This window comes from Lissotriton vulgaris, chromosome 7 (genome assembly GCF_964263255.1).
Source record: "Lissotriton vulgaris chromosome 7, aLisVul1.2, whole genome shotgun sequence".
Taxonomy (NCBI): Eukaryota; Metazoa; Chordata; class Amphibia; order Caudata; family Salamandridae; genus Lissotriton; species Lissotriton vulgaris.
In genome coordinates this window covers 1,582,804,508-1,582,824,193 of record NC_141695.1, presented here as the reverse complement: position 1 = coordinate 1,582,824,193, position 19,686 = coordinate 1,582,804,508, and positions in this window count along the sequence as shown.

Genomic DNA, 19,686 nt, shown 5'->3' with positions numbered 1-19,686 from the left:
CATTAAGTTGTAAGAGCCTTACAGGATTCCTGACAAGACAATGCAGCTGGAACAATAGAGGTATACAATGGTTGATATAAGCCTTGATATTATCAGGTTGATACTGTGCTTTGTAATAACATTATTGAATTATAATATAAAGTACTGTATGAATTTACCACCAATGTAATGTTGTATTATGACAATTTTATGGAACAAAATCAATAAAATTGGTTTAGAAAAAAACACATCATCACCTTTCTCATTACTGTAACTGAATGATCATTAGTCACAGAATCTTTTGTCTGCTCTATCTCGGGCCACTCTATAGCTATTTTACACGCCATCCACAAATCACTTGGGACCACAATGTCAAGCAAGGTATTCAGATCCGTCCACAAAACCTTCAACATTTTCACAAACTGCTCATTGTGTTTGTACCACTCCACAGTCTTCTCTCTTAATTTAGGGAATTAATTTGCAAATGATGCAAGATTATTCCAACTTCACGGCACATTTTTCTTGGGAGTTGTTCTATTTTAACACTAAACTTCGCATTTCTCAAATTAACTCCAAATTCAGATGCTATGGATTAATTGCTGAATTTCCATCTTCATCCCTGGTATTCCCATATGTTCTATGTCCTGATCACTAAAAGCGAGTATGTGGCTCTTTGGTAAAGCCTTTGTCTGCTCCAGATCTACCTCATATTTCTGGGTCAATTCAGATAATTTGTCATCGGATTGTCTTGCTTTCCTAGTAACATCCTTACTCATTGAAATACAAAGGTTCACTCTGCTGATCAGTTTCAGTTCAATCCAATGCAAGAAAATCACTTGTCATTTCATCCAATTCCAAGTTCAATTTTCCCAAATCCACCAAGTTTACTTTCAATGTGGACTGAAGAATTCCCTGTCTCACTTCCGTACTCCCACTCTCATTCGATGTAGCATTAAGGGCTTTCAAAAAGTCTTCCAATTCCTGAACATTAAGACCAGGTGGTACATTAGAAGCTTAGATACTGCCTTTACTTAAAGGGTACTTATTTGTATATTTGAAGGCATGTCTCAGGTAAGTGAACCCAGATCTGTTAGTCCTGGAAACGACTTTAAAGGTACAAATCCAGTTTGATACACAGTTAATCTGCACTGGTACGACAAGGAGAACGTGCATTAATCACACTTAAACAAGCAAATTCTCCTACTCTCTCAGTCATTTTTTTAGTTTCTGATGCTTGTTATTGAGTTGGAGCAGTTGTGTATTGAGTCCCGTTTTCCAAGGAACCAGGTTTATATCTAGAAACCACTGGACCAATGGTAATAGGACTGTAAGGGCAATTGGAAATCTACAACCAGTGGAGGACCTAGGAACGCAAGTCTGTGAATTTTCTCCTATCATGTTTTGATTCACTGTAATAGTCCCCATCTGCACAGGAGAAATCCCTATCCTACCAGGACTTGTACTTATTGGTGCAGTACACAATCCAGTTTTCCAACTGCAGCCTCACTACTACCTCCCTCCATTCGAATCTCATTATACAGAGGTGGTCGCATACATCTAAAAGACTATCACTAATATTACTCTCAATATTTTCATCTTTCTCTTCAGATTCTCTTGTTTTATCCTTCATTCTCTTCTTAACCCATCTTTCCACTGCTCTGGTTTGCAATAATGGGTATACTTTTACTTCCTCTATCAGGTCAGTTCTCCACCTTTTTCACTCCTCCCTCATAGCTCTCTTTTTTTCTTGCATGATGCGCAAGCTCTGTGCTGTTAAGCACTTCGAATTGTGTAGGTTTAGGTTGTACTTTTATCTCATAAAAAATCCTCCTACAATGTTCAAATATTTTCTATTTAAATGTACAATAACATGGAAACACAAATTCATCTTCTTTCTCACTTACCTTGTGTCATTTTTCTAGCCAAATTGATGTGAGTAACCCTACATTTATTGCCAACTAATGAACTGCAGTTTCTTCAGGCAGGGCTTCTTCTCCCCTCTAGGAGATATCAGACTATCTCCTCTCAAAAAGTCGTGTACAGTAGTTTCTTCAGGCGGGGCTTCTTCTCCCCTCTAAGAGATATCTGACTATCTCCTCCAAAAAAGTCTTGTACAACTTTAAAACATTTAATTTTCAATCTTGACACAAAAATCTAACATTTCCTTAAAATCCTATTCCAAATCATCAACCAATAACAGTGCGGCACCTCGAGATGTAGGCAGCCAATAACAATGCGAATTTGCCTAGCCTTGGTGCTGGTAAGTTCCAATTCTATTAAGGACTCAGAGGCGAGGATTATGCCATTCTTTCATCGCTTTATTCTCTACAGCAGCAAGAAAAAATAACACAACTACTTTTCCCATGAACATTTGGGGAAAAAATAAAGTCAAACATGAGTCCTATTACAGTGTCCATGCACAGGTGTCTCCCATCATGCTCCACTGTACTTGTCTCCTCCTCTTTCTTCACGCGAAGCCAGAACATCCGTCCACTCACGCATCCTGTTTAGAATTATCTGCTCCTGCAAAAGAACACACCATCATATCCATTCTACACTAATAGAACGTCAGCTGTAAAAACAGGAAGAGCAGTACACCGCAGAGCCATAAGCGCACATTCGAAAAAGAACATAAACGCTTTACTTACATTGCATACGGGGAGGGTCCACTTCCATGAAGTCACTGGGGGGGATAATCCTCGCCACCGAGTCCTTAATAGAATTGGAACTTACCAGCACCAAGGCTAGGCAAATTCGCATTCTATGTCAGGACCGGAGGCTTCAGATTATGCCAGTTCAAAGCTTATCGACCACCAATCTGGCCACTTCAATAACTGGCTTGAAATAGAACCTCTTAAACGTGGAGTCCGAGGACCAATCGGCCGCTCTCATCAGGTCCTCCAACCGAGCCCCAAGGGCAAAAGCTTTAGACGCCATGGCACCTCGCGTAGAGTGAGCCCCAAATTGTTTAGTATCAATACCCGCCTCCTGCATGATCCAACGCACCCAACGGGCGATCGTCGGCGAAGTAACTGCCTTATACGGTTTACGCAGGGCAATAAGCAGCTGCCGCTCACCCGGAGGGCGAGTCTCTTCAGTCATATCCTCATAAGCACGGAGGCACTGCACTACGCACAGCTTAGGGGAGTCCTGAAAAGCCGGGTATGAAATGACCCTAGTATGCGTTTTGGTCCGTCTGTTGACGGTAAAAGAAACTCCTTCAGGAGAAAAAAACCCTGGCCGTTATATCCAACGCTCGCACGTCCGAGACACGCCTGCAGGACACCAGGCACAGCAACATGGCCAACTTAGCCGTCAACTCCTTACGCGATAAAAACCTGTTTGGTTGCCAGGAAAGGAACAAATTCAGCACTCTGTTCACATCCCACAGGGCGGAATACCGAGGTTTCGGCGGCAAGGCAAGCCGTATACCCCGTAAGAGCCTACAGACCAAGGGGTGTTCACCAACCGGGGACCCCTGAACCAGGTCGTGCCCCGCAGACACCGCCGACGGGAAAGTATTGATCGATCGATAGGCCAGGCCCTGATCAGACAGTTCCGCCAGGAAATTCAAGACACGCACTACAGGTGCCCCCACGGGATCCAAACCCCGTCGCACACACCAACGGCTCCAACGGAGCCAAGCCGATTGGTAGCGTTTGGTCGTGCTGTCGGCCCAAGCCTTGGAGAGCAAGTCCTCTGCTGTTCTTGAAAGGCCAGGCAACGTCCAGCGTCGCCGGAGAGCCTCCACGCCATCAGGCGCAACAAGCCCTCCAGGACTAACCTGTGGGGCGCTCCCTCCGGATTCAGTAGAATGTGGGGAGACTGGGGGAGTAGGATCGGAAAATCCCAAGAAAGTTCCAGAAGAACCGGAAACCAAACTTGCGACCGCCACCACGGAGTGATCATCACCACCTGCGCTGACTGACGGCGCAATAACGCCGACACCCGCGTTATCATTGAGAACGGTGGAAACGCATAACCCCGTACTCCCGACCAGTCCTGGAGGAACGCATCCGTCGCTTCCGCCAGAAGGTCGGGGCGCCAGCTGAAATACCGCGGGAGCTGGTGGTCCAAACGGACGCAAAGAGGTCCACTGAAAATGGACCCCAACCGTCCGAGAGCTCTGCAAACAGGGTAGGGTCCAGTTTCCAAACGCTGGCGTCCAGGATATTCCTCGAGTGCCAATCGGCCACCTCGTTCTGACGACCCAGCAAATATTCCGCCGTAACCGACACCTGGCGGTCCAGACAAAAGTGCCAGAAATCCCTGGCCAGGTCCGCCAACATCTTGGACCTGGTACCGCCCAGGTGGTTGATGTAACGGACCGCCGACACGTTGTCCATCCTGAGAAGGACGCAGGATTGCACTCTGTCCTTGGTCCAACATTGCACTGCGAAGGAGCCCGCTAGCAACTCCAAGCAGTTGATATGCAAGGACTGTTCGAGAGCAGACCAGGCGCCGCCCGTGGAGAAGTCTCCGCACCTCGCCCCCCAGCCGGAACGGCTGGCGTCCGACTCTATCACGATATCTGGGGCGGAACCAAAAATCGCACGGCCATTCCAGGCCTCCATGTGCGTAAGCCACCACCGCATTTCGTCCCTCACGTCCTCCGATAAGGGAATCAGCTGAGAGTACGTCAGTCCCCTCTGCAGGTGGTACGCCTTCAAGCGTTGTATGGCGTGGTAATGAAGGGGTCCCGGGAAGATAGCCTGGATCGAAGAGGACAACAGGCCCACTAGCCTCGCCAGATGGCGCAAGGAAATCATCTGCTTTGCTAGGGTTTGATGCAACTCGTGCCTGATCCGCGCCATCTTCCTGGCCGGCAGGCTCAAGGTGGCCGCCACCGAGTCTATGGTGAAGCCGAGGAACGAAGCACACTGCATGGGAACCAAGAGAGACTTTTTCTCGTTGATCACCAACCCTAGGCCTTGTAAAAGGTTGACCGCAGACTGCAACTGTGACCGCAGCCTCTCGTGGCACTGGTCCATGAGCAGCATGTCGTCTAGGTACACTATCATTCTGACCCCTTGAGCCCGCAAGGCCTCTACCACTGGTCGCAACACCTTTGTGAAGCACCACGGTGCTGAAGAGAGCCCGTAAGGATTAGTGGTGATCTCGTAAACCTGACCGTCCCACCTGAACTGGAGGAAACGCCGATGAGGGGGAAAAATGGGAATCGTTAAGTAAGCGTCTTTCAAGTCTAGCCTGACCATCCAGTCGGACTGTCGCAAGACATCGCGCAGGAGATGTATCCCTTCCATTTTGAAATGCCGATACACCAACCACTCGTTGAACTCCTTCAAATTTATCACGGGGCGACTGCTCCCATCGACCTTGTCTACCAAGAAAAGATTGCTTATGAAACCTGAGGGGTGCTCGCAAGCGCAACAAATCGCCCCTTTTTGGAGGAGGGCAGCGACCTCTTCGCTCACCAAAGCCGCATCGCGCTGGGAAAAGGTAATGGGGCGAGGACGCTGTAGCTGACACGGATGGCCATGGAACTCCATTTGGAAGCCCTGAACCATCTGCAGCACCCAAGCATTGCTGGTAAGGGAGGCCCATGCAGGTAAAAACTGTGCCAAATGCCCCCCCACTCTCAAACTCGCGGAAGGCAGTACACTCACCTCGACCACCGCCTTGCTGTTGGCCACGCTGACCTCCACGACCTCCGAACTTCTGCCCTCTTGTGGGGTAGAAATTGTTGAACCTGGCCTTGTCCTGATACTGGCCACGTCCGGAGCCTTGACCTCTATCCGAGCTGGCGCCCCGGCCGAACGAGCGGCCCCTGCCTCGTCTGGCCTTGTCGAAAACACGAGGCCCGAAGACCTTTTAATATTGGACTGGGCACGATCCAGGGACGTGAAGGTGGCCACAAACTTTCCCAATTCCTTGATGAACGGGTCACCGAACAAACCCCCTTGGGCCACTGCACCTGCCTCCGACGAGGCGAGGTCGCCCAGCTTGGGATCCACCTTAATAAGCAGGGAGCGCCTCCGCTCCGTAGAGAGGGCGCAGTTGGCGTTGCCAAGGAAAATGATGGCCCTCTGGGCCCAGTTGGATAGAACCTCCGGGGAATTCGCGTCGCCCGACACGTTGGCCTCCTCCGCCATATCCAAGATCTTGGTAAGGGGCCCGACAGCATCCAAAAGCTTGTCCTGGCAAGTGCGCCAGGACCTGTCGATACCCTTCCGAGGGTCCTTGACAAATTTCTGAGGAAAGGTCGCCATTTTCGGATCGATGTCCGGGGTCATGGCCACCTTGCCCTCCAACGACGGCCAGGGACACTCCGCGCGCAGGCGGCTCCTAGCATCCTTGTCCACCGGCTTCCTCAGCCTATTAGCGACATACTGGGCCACCTTGTCACACGGGACCCACTCTGATGAACGGGGGTGGACGATGTCGTCCGGGTCCAGCATGTCCGACGGACCTGTGGAGGAAGAGGGCTGAGAAGGCAGCCACGACCTGGAAGAACAGGCCTCCTCCTACGAGTCCGGAGAGTCGTCGTCGTCGCGCTGCGGGTCCGGAGACATCGCAGGGGGAGAAAGCGGGGGGACCTCCGAGGGAAGAGGAGCGGGAGGCTGCGCGTCCTCCAGGGCCTTGAAGGCACTCTTCACTCTGGCGAAAGCCGCCGAATCAACCCCCTCAGTGCAAGGCTTCTTGGGAGGAGGCGGGGTAGGGGACAAATCCGGCCCAGAGGCCGGGACCGGCGCCAGAAGCAAGGCGGCAAACTTGGCATAGGCCTCGTCCAGGCGCTGAAAGGCGTTGTTCCAGGGGGACCATGGCCTGGTCCACCGCGCGATAGATGGAGTCGTCGACCGCCTGGTAGAAGTCATCGTCCAACGGGACATAGTTCAGGGGGTCTTCCTCCGGATAGTTGTCCGCGTTCCCCTGCATAGCAAGGTAAATTAGGCTCTAGCAACGGGAACGGCAGACAAGGCCAATGACCCTCCTCAGGGCACTCTATAGTCTGGGGAGTCCCAGTGATATGGGTGGCCAAAGGCACACAATGAACGTGCAAGCCCTGGAAACGCTGCAGCCCACAGAGTCTCGGGACGCCTCCCGGCAAAGCGTTCCCACAGCACAATTACGACCCCGTAGGGTGTTCGTCAAATAATACAACCCAAAGTGCGTCCAGAAGAAAGGGGAAACCTAATTGCGACCCCGCAGGGTGTCAGAGCCGGGAGGCTAGGCACGGGTCCGCTGGTGACAAGAGCGCGCCAGAACACTCTAGAAGCTTCTGGGAGCGACCCTTCAGCAAACGAGACACCGGCCCCTGGTGGCCGCGCCACCACACCGCACACTACTGGGCAAAGATCGTGTAAGGAGCACACTAGGCGTCCCGCGACCAATCAAGGGAATCTGTGGAGAAAGAACAGAAACCCGACACCCGGCCCAAAGGCCAAAGGCACCACACAGAAACCCAAAACCCAGGAGAGGAGGAAAAAAACAACTTAACTTGCTGCGAGCAGCGAAGAAACAGGAGGAGACAAGTACAGCAGAGCATGATTGGAGACACATGTGCATGGACACTGTAATAGGACTCATGTTTGACTTTATTTTTTCCCCAAATGTTCATGGGAAAAGTAGTTGTGTTATTTTTTCTTGCTGCTGTAGAGAATAAAGAGATGAAAGAATGGCATAATCCGAAGCCTCCGATCCTGACATAGAATGCTGCTTCACACCAACCGACCTATCATAGCGCTGAACGCTGTGACTACAATCCCTCTCCTCACAGCAGCTCATCCTACTTTACAACTTTCTCACATGCACTCTTTTCAACAACATGCTTGCAGATAAATACATGCAATAACAACAAATACCAATTGTCTGTCTAACAAAAGGCTCAACAGAAATCAGTCATACAAAGTAACACACACATACATTCAAATTAAACCTCATCCTGCTCGGATTCACTCTGGTCAGTGCAGCTTTCCTCTACACAAATTGTCCACAACAATAAACGTACCTCGCTTTCAAACAAAAGATAAAAGTCCACATTTTGATTGCGATGTTGACTTCTCACAACAAATGCCTCACATCCTCAGCAAACAATTACAATACAGTGTCTTCTAAACATTTTATTATCATCTCAGAATCTTAAGCCACGTCAGACCTGATATCAGCTTCTACACAATAAGCATGACATCCCACAATCATCTAAATCATTACTCCATCATATCATGCAGTCTCCACTAGACACCACACAATATCCACAAACACCACAAGCTAAGTGCTATTGTTCTCTGGGCACTAGGGAATGAGATTGGATCTAGACTAATCTAAAGTAACATTTCCCTAGCCCCTCTACTTCAGGTACTAACCATCCTCAGTATGCTACCATCTGAGCATGCTCGTTCTTACAATTCAACTCTGGTCAATAGAATGTTTGTAGTAGCCTGAGAGGAAGAGGGGTTAATGACAATTTGATTCCTAAAGTACAGTGTGTTCGGATTGAAAACGTAAAGCCGGACTAATATAAATCAATCCTAAAAACATAGTATAAAAGTATAGAATAACCAAAGGGAGAGCTAAGCTTCTTGCAATATTGGTCCTCAACAGTAAACAACATATAAGTATCTTATTAGCCAAGATACAGAAAATAAGAAAATTAATTTGGTGACTCATCGAATGGTTTTGATCCTTCTCCTCATACATGGAAAAGATTTGCAGAATCTATTAAACCCTACATAAACCAAGGAAGGGGAAACCCCATTGAAGCAAGGTAGCAAGAAAGGTGTCAGCATCCAAATGTCTGCAGAAGTTCTATAAGTAAAGCATCATGTATATCATAAAGCCACATATTCAGAGAGAGAGTTCTGTATCTCTCCAGGTCTCAAAGCAATCTGACTAAAAGCAAAGTGGGTTTGCTAATTAAAATGTTTTCCATTACTAAGAAAAGAACTTGGTGCCTTGAACACTACCCCCATATTACAGCCGTTGCTTCCAAAGGTTTCTTCCTTCGTCTGATAGTACCGACTGGTAATACTCCATTTGTTCTTCAATAAAATCATTTCATTCCGCACCTCTTTATCTCTAAAATACAATGTGCCATTCTTTACCTAACAAATGCATTTGGTCTGCACCTGCAAAGAAGACTAATATCAGCAGTTCAGATGTTTCTGAGAAGGAAAACATTAATTGGCACACAAATATATATCAAAACACACAATAGATGGACTTCCATGCCTCCAGTGAACCATATCTCTTTAGTAAAATTGTGTCACACAAGTACATAAGGCCGAGTGTAAATGCATATCTATGTAGCCTTGCCAAATCAAGAAGGGTGGATCAAAAATGATGCTACTCCAGCACCGACCTCAAACTGAATTTACTACCTGACTTCTCACAACTGTTTTGTTTTTAGTGGATTTGACCACTGACCTGTCTAGAAATATTTTGAGCGCAGTATTACAATGACCTGTTGGGCCTCAACAGATAATCTACTATTCCATTCTCAACTTTGTTTATTAGTCCAATAAGATAGGTTATAAGCTTCAAGTATAAAAGGCTTTCTTGGACTAACATGTGAAAAGAAATATTTGATCAATTAGAGGACAGGTTAATTTGTTGAATTAAAAAATATATGATGAAAATGGTTGTTCAAACATATCAGTCTCTTTTTCACATTTAATTCTATGTAAATTCTAAGGCACTGATTTAGAGTACAGTGGAAAGCTTATTCCATTCACGTAGTATCCTTTCACCATACTGAAGGTCCTCCCACCTCATTAAGAGTTGCACAGACCTCTAGTATGTCAGTTATGGAGACCTCTCTGTCTCCAGTGCTGATAAATTTCTCTGACGGCATGACAGAGTAAGGGCTGTCAGAGGTTTTGCCATTTGACAGCAGTGAATAGTAGGTGAACAAATAAGGCACCTCTTTACTTTTCGCCATCCAAATCATAGTGGTAAATTTCAATGACCCCCCCCCCCCCCCCCCCAATGACATTGGAGAAAGTCTCCATTGAGAAGGGGGTTATCGCTATTTTTACTAGTCAAAAGAAAATCCAGTCTTGGGATTTTCTTTTTAAAAATTTAAAATAAATTATGTGACGTACGTTTTGATAGAGCTGTTTGCCACCCTCTCAATGCATTGACCGGAATCGCCTTGATGGTGGTTCCTGACAATTTAAGAGGTGTCCGTTGGTCTGGAGGACAGCTTCAAATTTGTAGTGAAGTTACTCCATCAATTTAATAATTACTCCCTGGCCCTGATGGAGTACGCATCCTGTAAATCGCCCTGAGGCATCATCGAATGCACTGCATGCAATAGATGATTTATCAATCATGGAGTGATAGAGACTGGCAGATTCAGACACAAGCTAGGCCACATGGTTCTGTCAAAAACATGAGCATTAGACTTCTACTGATGTTTAAAACATCTCAGCATTAATGCAACTAAACCCTGAAAGACCATTATTCTTACATCAGTTTGACGTAAGGGAACTTTTTATCCAAATTTATATGCCCACAAATGAGACTGGCAAACCACTTTCTAAGTTGAATTTAAGAAACAAAACATTGATTTTGCACTGCTGGCCGAGTTCAATACACCCACAGGCCCATCTTTGAAAACAATGCAGGAGTTGCTTAGAAAAGCATTAAGAGCAAAATCTCTTTAATATACAGGCTGCTCGAAACCTTTCAAACACTCGAGTTCTCTTCTAGAGGCAAAGGATTGCTGTGAATCATTTTGGTAGCATTTTATGAAACATTCCAACCAAAACAATTAGGGCCTCATTCATGTGTTTTTGCCGATGGGCAGCATAGCAGGCCTTCCTGCTGCACTGCCCCACGGCAAAATTAAAGGGCAGGAATGCGCCCTAGCTATGAGATTCGGCTCATTCCTGTCCTTTTCCCCAACGTGCAATATCCTGCCGTGCACCAATGCAGACACCTTTGCACCATGGTGAAATGGTCCCTGCGTTGAGGTGATGACAAAAACAATCACAAGTGGACTTTTCCTTTTTCTTTGTGTCCTGCAGCACACGTAGAAAAATGAAAATTAGTCAAAATGAAGATACTTCTCATTGTGCCTCCCTACATCTCCCCTGGGGAGGCGTAGGCTTTTAGCGATGCCTCAGATTTACGAATTCTCGTGTTCAGAGGAAGTGTCAAAATGCCATAGATGTTGCTAGGAAGGACCCCAGTAACACCCATTGCATGCCATTTCGATGCAGAAAACTGTGTTAATGGGGGCAATATTTACGAGGCAGCATTAAGCCAAAAAAAGTGGCTTAGTACTGCCTCATAAATATGGAGCAGGATCCTGCATCACATAGTGTCACTAAAAGTGATGTCCCTATGGCACAAGGGTCCTCATAAATGAGGTCCCTCAGTCTGGTGATGAGTAGACGAAAAACACTTTTCTCAACAGACAAGGGGTTTTAAGACTCATTACTCAAATATTTAGAGATGGAAAAAAGTTGACTGATTACTCTAATTTCACATTTCCCAAAACCAGTGGGGTACTGCTTGTATACCTTTTCAATTGACAAGCAACAAAAAGTAGGTAGCTGTAGCCACCAAACTTTGATATGAATGTTGATATGTGAAACAAATATCAGATTTGTGAGCTTATGACTTCCATTTTCTAAAAATGTAGTTATGTTTGACTTTTAATTCTGCTGAAAATGACGACATTGTTTAGCAAAATATCAAATGCTAATACAAATAGGCAGACTTCCACTTTTGCAAAGTGTGTCTGGTTTAACTTTTAAACCAATAGGGCCTATGGGGCATATTATCAAGGGGGTTTATCTCCGCTTTTTTGGCTTTAAAGCCAAGAAAGCGGAGATAAAATTATCTCCCTATTACCTAGCTGCCGCTAACACCAGTTAGCGGCAGCTAGTAGGAGATAGCGACCATCTTGGGCCCCACTTTGCATGTCAGTGATATTTATCACTAATGACATGCAAAGTGGGCGTCCCAAGATGTTAGCGACTGGAAACAGTCGCTAACTTCGCTATCTCCTATTACCAACTTTTGGAGATATTCGCGCTAAGCGCGAATATCTCCAAAAGCTAACACCTGCGCTGAGCAGTTCTTAGCCATGTTATCCAATGGGAGGTGGATAACATGGCTAAGAGCATTAGCTCGGTAATGCATGAATTTTGCTGACTTTTCAGCGATATTCATGCATTGCGGCCGATTTTTATCGCATTTGGGATACACCTTGGTAATACCAAGGTTTATCTGCGATAAAAATCGCCGCAGCTCAGCGGCAAATTTTTGTCTCTAACCAAGCAATAGCGATAATTATCGCTATTGCTTGGTAATGTGCCCCTATGTTTCCACTGCCTAGTATGAGAGAAATGGAAGAGAGATTGAATATCCCTTTCTCTTTGATGGGGGCGGAGAAGGTGGGGGCAGGAGGGGTTCGAATTTTTTTTATTCCTTAAGGTTTTGAAAAATTGAGACAGATAGGGATCTTTTCAGCGTTACTTTTACATAAATTGGCCAAAACGTCGTGTTTGAGCCATAGTTCTCAACAAAAAGTCTAGAAATATCCTTGCACTTTCAGTGTCAGTCAAGTAATTGTGGCCCTTTCCAGGGATTCTCTGTGCAATAGGCCCAAGGAAAAATGTAGAAAAAAATGGAAAACTGAATATTTCGAACATAATTATCTTAAAAAAGGATAGAAGACAAAAGCCAATATTTATCCATTTTTCAAGCAGCACAATGAAGTAAGCTACTTTGCTGCACTGAGCTGCTTGAAAGGGAAAGGGTAGGAATGTGCCGTATTCATCATTATACGGCACATGTCTGCCCTTTCCCAGTGCTGGCACACTTTTGGCTGCCTAGCATCAACGCTGGCACCTTTGCATCATTGTGAAAGGGAGCCTACGTTGCAGGCAGGATTGTTTTTGTGCAGGAAGCGACACCTTTTTCTACAAAAACAATTCTCAGAGGCAGTTTCCTCCTTCTGCATGTGCTGCAGAAGGTAGCACACGTAGAAAAAGAAAAAAGGAGAAATAAAGAAATTTCTCCTTATTATACCTCACCTGGGGAGGTGTAGCATTATAATGCATTCCCAGGTCCACCGATAATGGTAAATTTGGAAAGGCACCAAAATCCATGTTCCACCGATGGAATGCCTCCCTGGGGCAGAGTAACACATTGCAGCGATTGCACTGCCTAGTATTACACCAGAATTATCAAGCCATGTAAGGCCACACAAGGTGACCTTGCAAGGCTTGATAAATCTCACTTAGGTTTTGCATCACTTTCGAGCTCTTGGGTGGTGCAAGGGCGACGTAAATCCTTGAAAACTCTGGCCCATAGTTTCTGCAACAGTGGTACAAGGGGTCTATTCACAAATTTTTTTTTCACCTATTTACTTTCATGGGCTAAACTTGTTTAAGGGTAATCTGAGCATTGTATTTTGTTCTGGAAGGCTATCCTTGCAATACATAACCTATGTTAGGTTCATACAGACACCCTTGCACTATCTTGCAGGTAAACAGCCAATACAACAAACATTTTACAACGCATGCCATCACAATGCAAGTACCATCACAACACAATATGCCACCACAAGGCATGTCATTACAATGTATATGCCTTTCCCAAGCATGCCTTTGCAATGAATTTCGTTGTAAAGGCATGAATGGTAAAGGCATATGGGGCTTATCTATGAGAAACTAATGCAGCACAGTGTCGCAAGTTAATTTGCTGTGCCACACTAGTTTCAAGGCACAGGGTTGCGACAAATTTACAGCAGCATGTTGGATCTCTGTGCCTTTCCCTGTGCTGGCACACAAACTGCTGCCATGCCATTAAAACAGCAAAAACGAGGAGAAATTAAAACATTTCTTCACATTGTGCCTTGCTACACCACCTCTGGGGGAGGCATAGCATTCTAACACATTTCCAAGGTTCACAATTGCTCGTAAATCTGGAAATGCACCATGTCACACCTCTAACACGCAACATGTTGATTGAAATAGGGCGATATTTATGAGCACACACAAAGCCACACAGGGGGGCTTTACGTGTGTTGTAAATGTTATACAGAAGGTTGCACCACTGGTGCGTCATGCTACATGATGCACCAATGCACCAATGGCGCAAGGGTCTCATAAATAGGCCCAAATGTTTTTTACATGTAAGCATAAGGTAAGTATTCAGGGAAAGCTTTACAAGCCTCTTGCATCACTTTGTGCCACCTTTGCGTCACTTTTTGTTACGCAGTGGTGGCATAAACAATGTGCCACAGTGCAGGCCCTTTACAACGTGATGCATCTAAGGAGATGCGTCCCATTGTAAAGGCCTATGTCAAATTATACCTGGGGAACCATATAATGTATGCAGAGTGGGTGTTCCCACGCTGGAAAGCCATATAAAAGTGACGCAACGAAATCTCAATGATATCTCTTCGCCACTTCTGGGATGCCACTGCGTCAAAACCTTATGCCTGCTTCAAGCAGCCCTAAGGAGTGACACAGTACAATAAGTATAGACTTCCCCATGCATTGCTGGAGTTGCTTCATGCTTGCGACACAACTCCAGTAATGCATGACTTTTGCGCCCACAGATGCGTCAGAATTTCTGACGTATCTGTCAATCCTTGCGCCATGGTGCGCCGTATTGTAAAACTGACACATCTCTACAGATGCATCAGTTTCTTGTAAATCTGCCTCATAGTATTTAGGGTGGGTTTGGGTTTGGGGTGTCAAGGGTAATTTTAGGGTTCAGTGTGGGTATTGGTTTTGGGGGATCATGGGTAATTTTAGGGTTCGGGGTGCGTATGGGTTTAGGTGCGCCATGGGTCATTTTAGGGTTCAAGATGGGTATGGATTTTGAGATGCCAAGGGTAATTTTAGGGTTCAGGGTGGCTATGGTTTCTGCAGTGCCAAGAGTAATTTTAGGGTTCAGGGTGAGTATGGGTTTTGGGGTGTCAAGGCTAATTTTAGTATTCAGGGCGGGTATTTATTTTGGGGTGCTAAGGATGATTTTAAGGTTCAGGGTGGGTAAGGGTTTTGGGGTGCAAAAAGTAATTTTAGAATTTAGGGTGAGCATGGATTTTGGTGTGCAAAGGGCAATCTTATGGTTCAGGGTGGGTATGGGTTTTGGTGGGCCAAGGATAATTTTAGGTTTTTGGGTGTGCTCGTGTTTTGAGGTGCCAAGGGTAGTTTTAGGGTTCAGGGTGGTTGTGCGTTTTGGGATGTCAAGGGAAATTTTAGGTTTCAGGGTGGTTTGGGGTTTGGGGTGTCAAAGGTAATTTTAGGCTTCAGGGTAGGTATGGGTTTTGGGGTGTCAAGGGTAACTTTAGGGTTCAGGCTGGATGTAAGTTTTGGGGTGCCAAGGGTAATTTTGGAGTTCAGGGTGGATATGGGTGGATATGGGTTAAGGGATGGTAAGGGTAATTTTAGGGTTACGGGGTATGGGTTAAGGTGTGGCAAGGGTCATTTTATGTTTTATATATATATATATATATATATATATATATATATATATATATATATATATATATATATATATATATATATATATATATATATATATATATATATATATCTTTAACTACCGTTTTAACTTTCACCAAGTGTATGCCTTTACCACGCATGCCTTTGTGTTGTAATGGCATGCGTGGTAAAGGCATATGGGTGGTTAAAGTTTTCGTTGTAATGGTAGGTCATTGTAAAAGTATTTGTGTGGTAATACCTGCATTGTAATGGAATGCTTGGTATTAGTGTGCGTGGTAACATCACATATTCTATGTTGCAAAGGTGTGTGCATGGCACACGGCAGCTGATTTCAGTGTCAATACCAGGGAGAGGGAGGAACATTGCTACATTTTTGCAAATATGGGACTCTCTTCTCTTCTTCTCGAGCAATGCAGTGCAGCTTTTTTGCCTGCTGTGCTGGGATGTGTTAGATTTAACTGAATCTGCCCCCAATTCTTGGTTTGCAATTTGACATGGTTGTGTATCCTTTCTGTTAGAAATAACTTTTAGGTTCAAACAGCAGAGATATTTTTCAGGGTGTAGCGACCAACAGTTTACGCAAAAGCTCCCAGAAAAAGAGGGGTGGGAGTGTAGGGGCTAGTTGTTACAGGCATACCCTCTTAATGGGCCCTCAGTGTCAAATGTATTGAGCAAAGCAAACAGAAAGAGAAATCTATATGTTATGCAGAGACCGCCCATGTTGTTCTAGTGGATAAGCCAGTAAGTCGCCTGTTAGCATGGCAAAGTTTGAATGTTGATCAGCGTCTGCTTTCAACATAATACAGTGTCTTTGGGCTTTGTTTCAAGATGCATGCACTCTGAATGAAGGCAAAAAGGACAGAAACATCTCAGACAGGAGGAAGACGAAGAAAGATGTTTGCTAGTCGCAAATCTGACCATGTAGATTCTCTAGAGTCAGTCAGTGCAGGCTAAGGAGGATTGTCTATTTTTTTAAGAGAGCACAAGCAGCACTCGAAGCCCACATCTCATCTCCACTGAGACTTTTCTCTTTTGACGTCAATGCATTATTTAGACATTGCAACACTATATGTGGGTGTATTTGTTTAGCAAAGTGGGATGCAATGATGAAAAGATAATATGTGTGTTGGGGTCTGAGAACCATGCTTTTCTGCATGTGTCCTCTGTGTGAGTGTGTGTGTGTGTGTGTGTATATATATATATATATATATATATATATATATATATATATATATATATATATATATATATATATTTTTTTTTTAAATTAACTTTTGGGAGGGTGCATCAATCTTGTTTGTCCTTGTTTGAACCTAATCCCCTTTAGGATGACTTTAAGATCTACAGTATCAGTTATATTTGTTTCAATTAGTTGCTCTGTACGGTGTCATTATGTTGTCCTTGGTAAATTTCCTGTCTCTTAAGTTTGGTTCTTAATAGGTAGATTACTTTTTCTAAGTAATTCTATGCATAATAGGAACAAAAGCAATAAGTGTTTTTTTCAGGAGCACCACTTGAAATAATGGGGCACTGTGCCTTAATAATCCAGCCTTCTATGTCATGTTAATTATTTTTTGACGAGATATATATCTTTTTTATGAAATGTTCTCAGATGAAGATTTAATGTAGTATTAGAACATGTAAATCATCATTAAAATGATTCTGAACATGTTTTCTACCTTTGTTTCCCTTTGATCAATTGGTATATTTTTAACTTGGAAATGCGATACGGTTATTTTATATCTTTTCATCCAAGTTTCACTGCAATTTTGCAGTATGCACTAATTTGTACTTGTACATATTTTTGCACTAGCACTTTTAGTCCTTCTTTTGGGGCTGTCTTAATTTTAGCGCTGTTCCATAGAACAATTTTTGAGATTTATTAACTTCTTATTATGCTGTACAGTCATTAGCATTACGTTGTGGTCATAAATGTTAGTATATTTAATCCCTTTAAATGTGGTTTTGATTCCGGTATATAACATCCCACAAAATAGGATCACCATTGAAATTGGTTATTTATGAATCAGCTATTTATCAAATTAATAGCTTTTGTATATACCTCTATATGGTTGCCACATCGTTCATGAATGCACTTTAGTAATGAAAATATGTTGTTTATGTCTATGTGCTGTAATGACTAGCCTCTGCTTGCACACACTATGTAAACACTATTATTGGTTCCTAATGTCATGTGAACAAGGTTACAGTGACGTAGCCGAAATGCGTCATGCTGGAGATGATGGGACAATAAACCAGCTTTTGCATATGATTTAAGCGTTTTCTTGTGGTCTGTACCTGTGTCGACGTTGGCATCCAGGACCAACAGGCAGGAGTTGGAATCGATATATATATATATATATATATATACATATATATATATACATATATATATATATATATATATATATATATATATATATATATATATATATATATATATATATATATACATATTACCTACTGGTAGTCGCCAGTAGGTAGTTATAGTTAGGGCCTAGTTTCCATAGGAAAAGCATTTTTTGTTTTCCCAATAACTTTGGCGATGTATGACAAATCTTCGCAAAATTTTTAAAACTCGTTGGGCGCTCCAGTCAGCTCGTATACTGAAAGGTACGGGGTAATTTGGTAAGTGGGGGCAGAGAAAAAAGGGGTGTCCCAAAACTTGTTTTCTCAATGTTATTTTTCATAGGAAACTTGAGACACGGCTACAGCCCGAACTGCTGAACGGAATTACACCAAATTTGGCAAAAAGGTAGCCCTTTGTTCAGAAAGATACCTTTTTGTTATATGGTGTAAATCCATTCAGTAGTTCCTGAGAAATTTGAAAAGTAAGAGTCAAAAAATCAATTTTCCATAGGAAAGTTTAGACATTGTTACAGCTTGAACTGCTGAACGGAATTACACCAAATTTGGCAAAAAGGTAGCTCTTGGCTCAGAAAGAGACCTTTTTTTAAATGGAGTAAATCTGTGAAGTAGTCGCTGAGAAAATAAAAAAGTAAAAGTTTCGATATCTATGGCCGCAGTGGATCTGTGCACCCTCCCGATCACAAGCTTTATTCTAATTGGCTATCAACACTCCAAACCAGGAAGTGTTAGCAGCCATCTTGAGAAAACAGAAAAATAAAAGGTGAAAAATAACAAAAGGGGGCAGGGTAGAAACACCCTGACCCCCTTAGGCCTCCTCAGGGGGTCCCACAGGGACCCCCTGGGACAAAAAAAGCCTTTTTAAAAAACAAAACACAGCGGAATGTGCGCTGGGTGCGTGGATCCAGCCAAACATTTACAAAAAATTAAGCATTGGCTTTCTTGCTTTGCTTTTTTTAACCCCCTGGGTGGGCCAGGTCTTGAGGGGATTTGGGAAATATAATGTGGGGTCCGCAGGGGCCCCCGCAGCCCTGGGAACTGCCAACTCCCCGGGGCTTTGTTTTTTAAATTAAAAAAATAAATATGTGTGGGGGGCTGGAGCCCTCCCACATGCCATGGGGACCACCACCTCCCCGGGCACTAACTGTTAAAATGCGGGGGTCCACTTTGGACCCCAGATCCCAGGGGACCACCACCTCCCCAGGGCTTTGCAAAAGTTGTGAGGGGGCTGTGGGGCCCCCATCCTGGAGCCTTCAATGGCCCTGCGGACAGCAATCCTAGCGTGGCCCTCCTAGTGTGAACATGAGGGGTGTGCGGTTCCTAGAGTGGCCCCCTGGTGTGTACGCGAGGGGTGCGTGGCTTCCAGCACAGCCCCCTGGTGTGAAGGCGAAGGGTGTGTGGCTCTCAGCGCAGCCCCCTGGTGTGAACGCGGGTATGCGGGGCTTTGACACGCACTGGGTGCACAACTCCTAGCAAACACATTTAAGATTTTTTTCATTCTAAACGTTTGTTATATGTTAGCATCTTGGGTGGCTCTAAAAAGAGCCCTTGTGTTTATTAGGAGATTTTTGTAGCTACATGTAAGTGCCGATGCTTCTTGTTGTTGAGAAGGACTCTGTTTCCCTTATCTCTGTAGTGTACACCACTACTCCTGTAGACACCATCCATATCAAAACGCAGATTGTTGTAATAAATGGACCCCATACTATGGTCTAGCTTTCTCAATCTGTGGACAAAATTGATTGGACAAATTCCATTTCTCTCTTTGGCATATGTTAGAGAAGACAAAGGCAGTTAGGGGGAAAGCAACATCAATTCTGCAAAGGTGTCCTTCATTAGCATTTCCAGACCTACCCCAGTCAATGCGCCTAGGTCATTGCCACTGCAGTGCACAATCATGTGGTCAGGG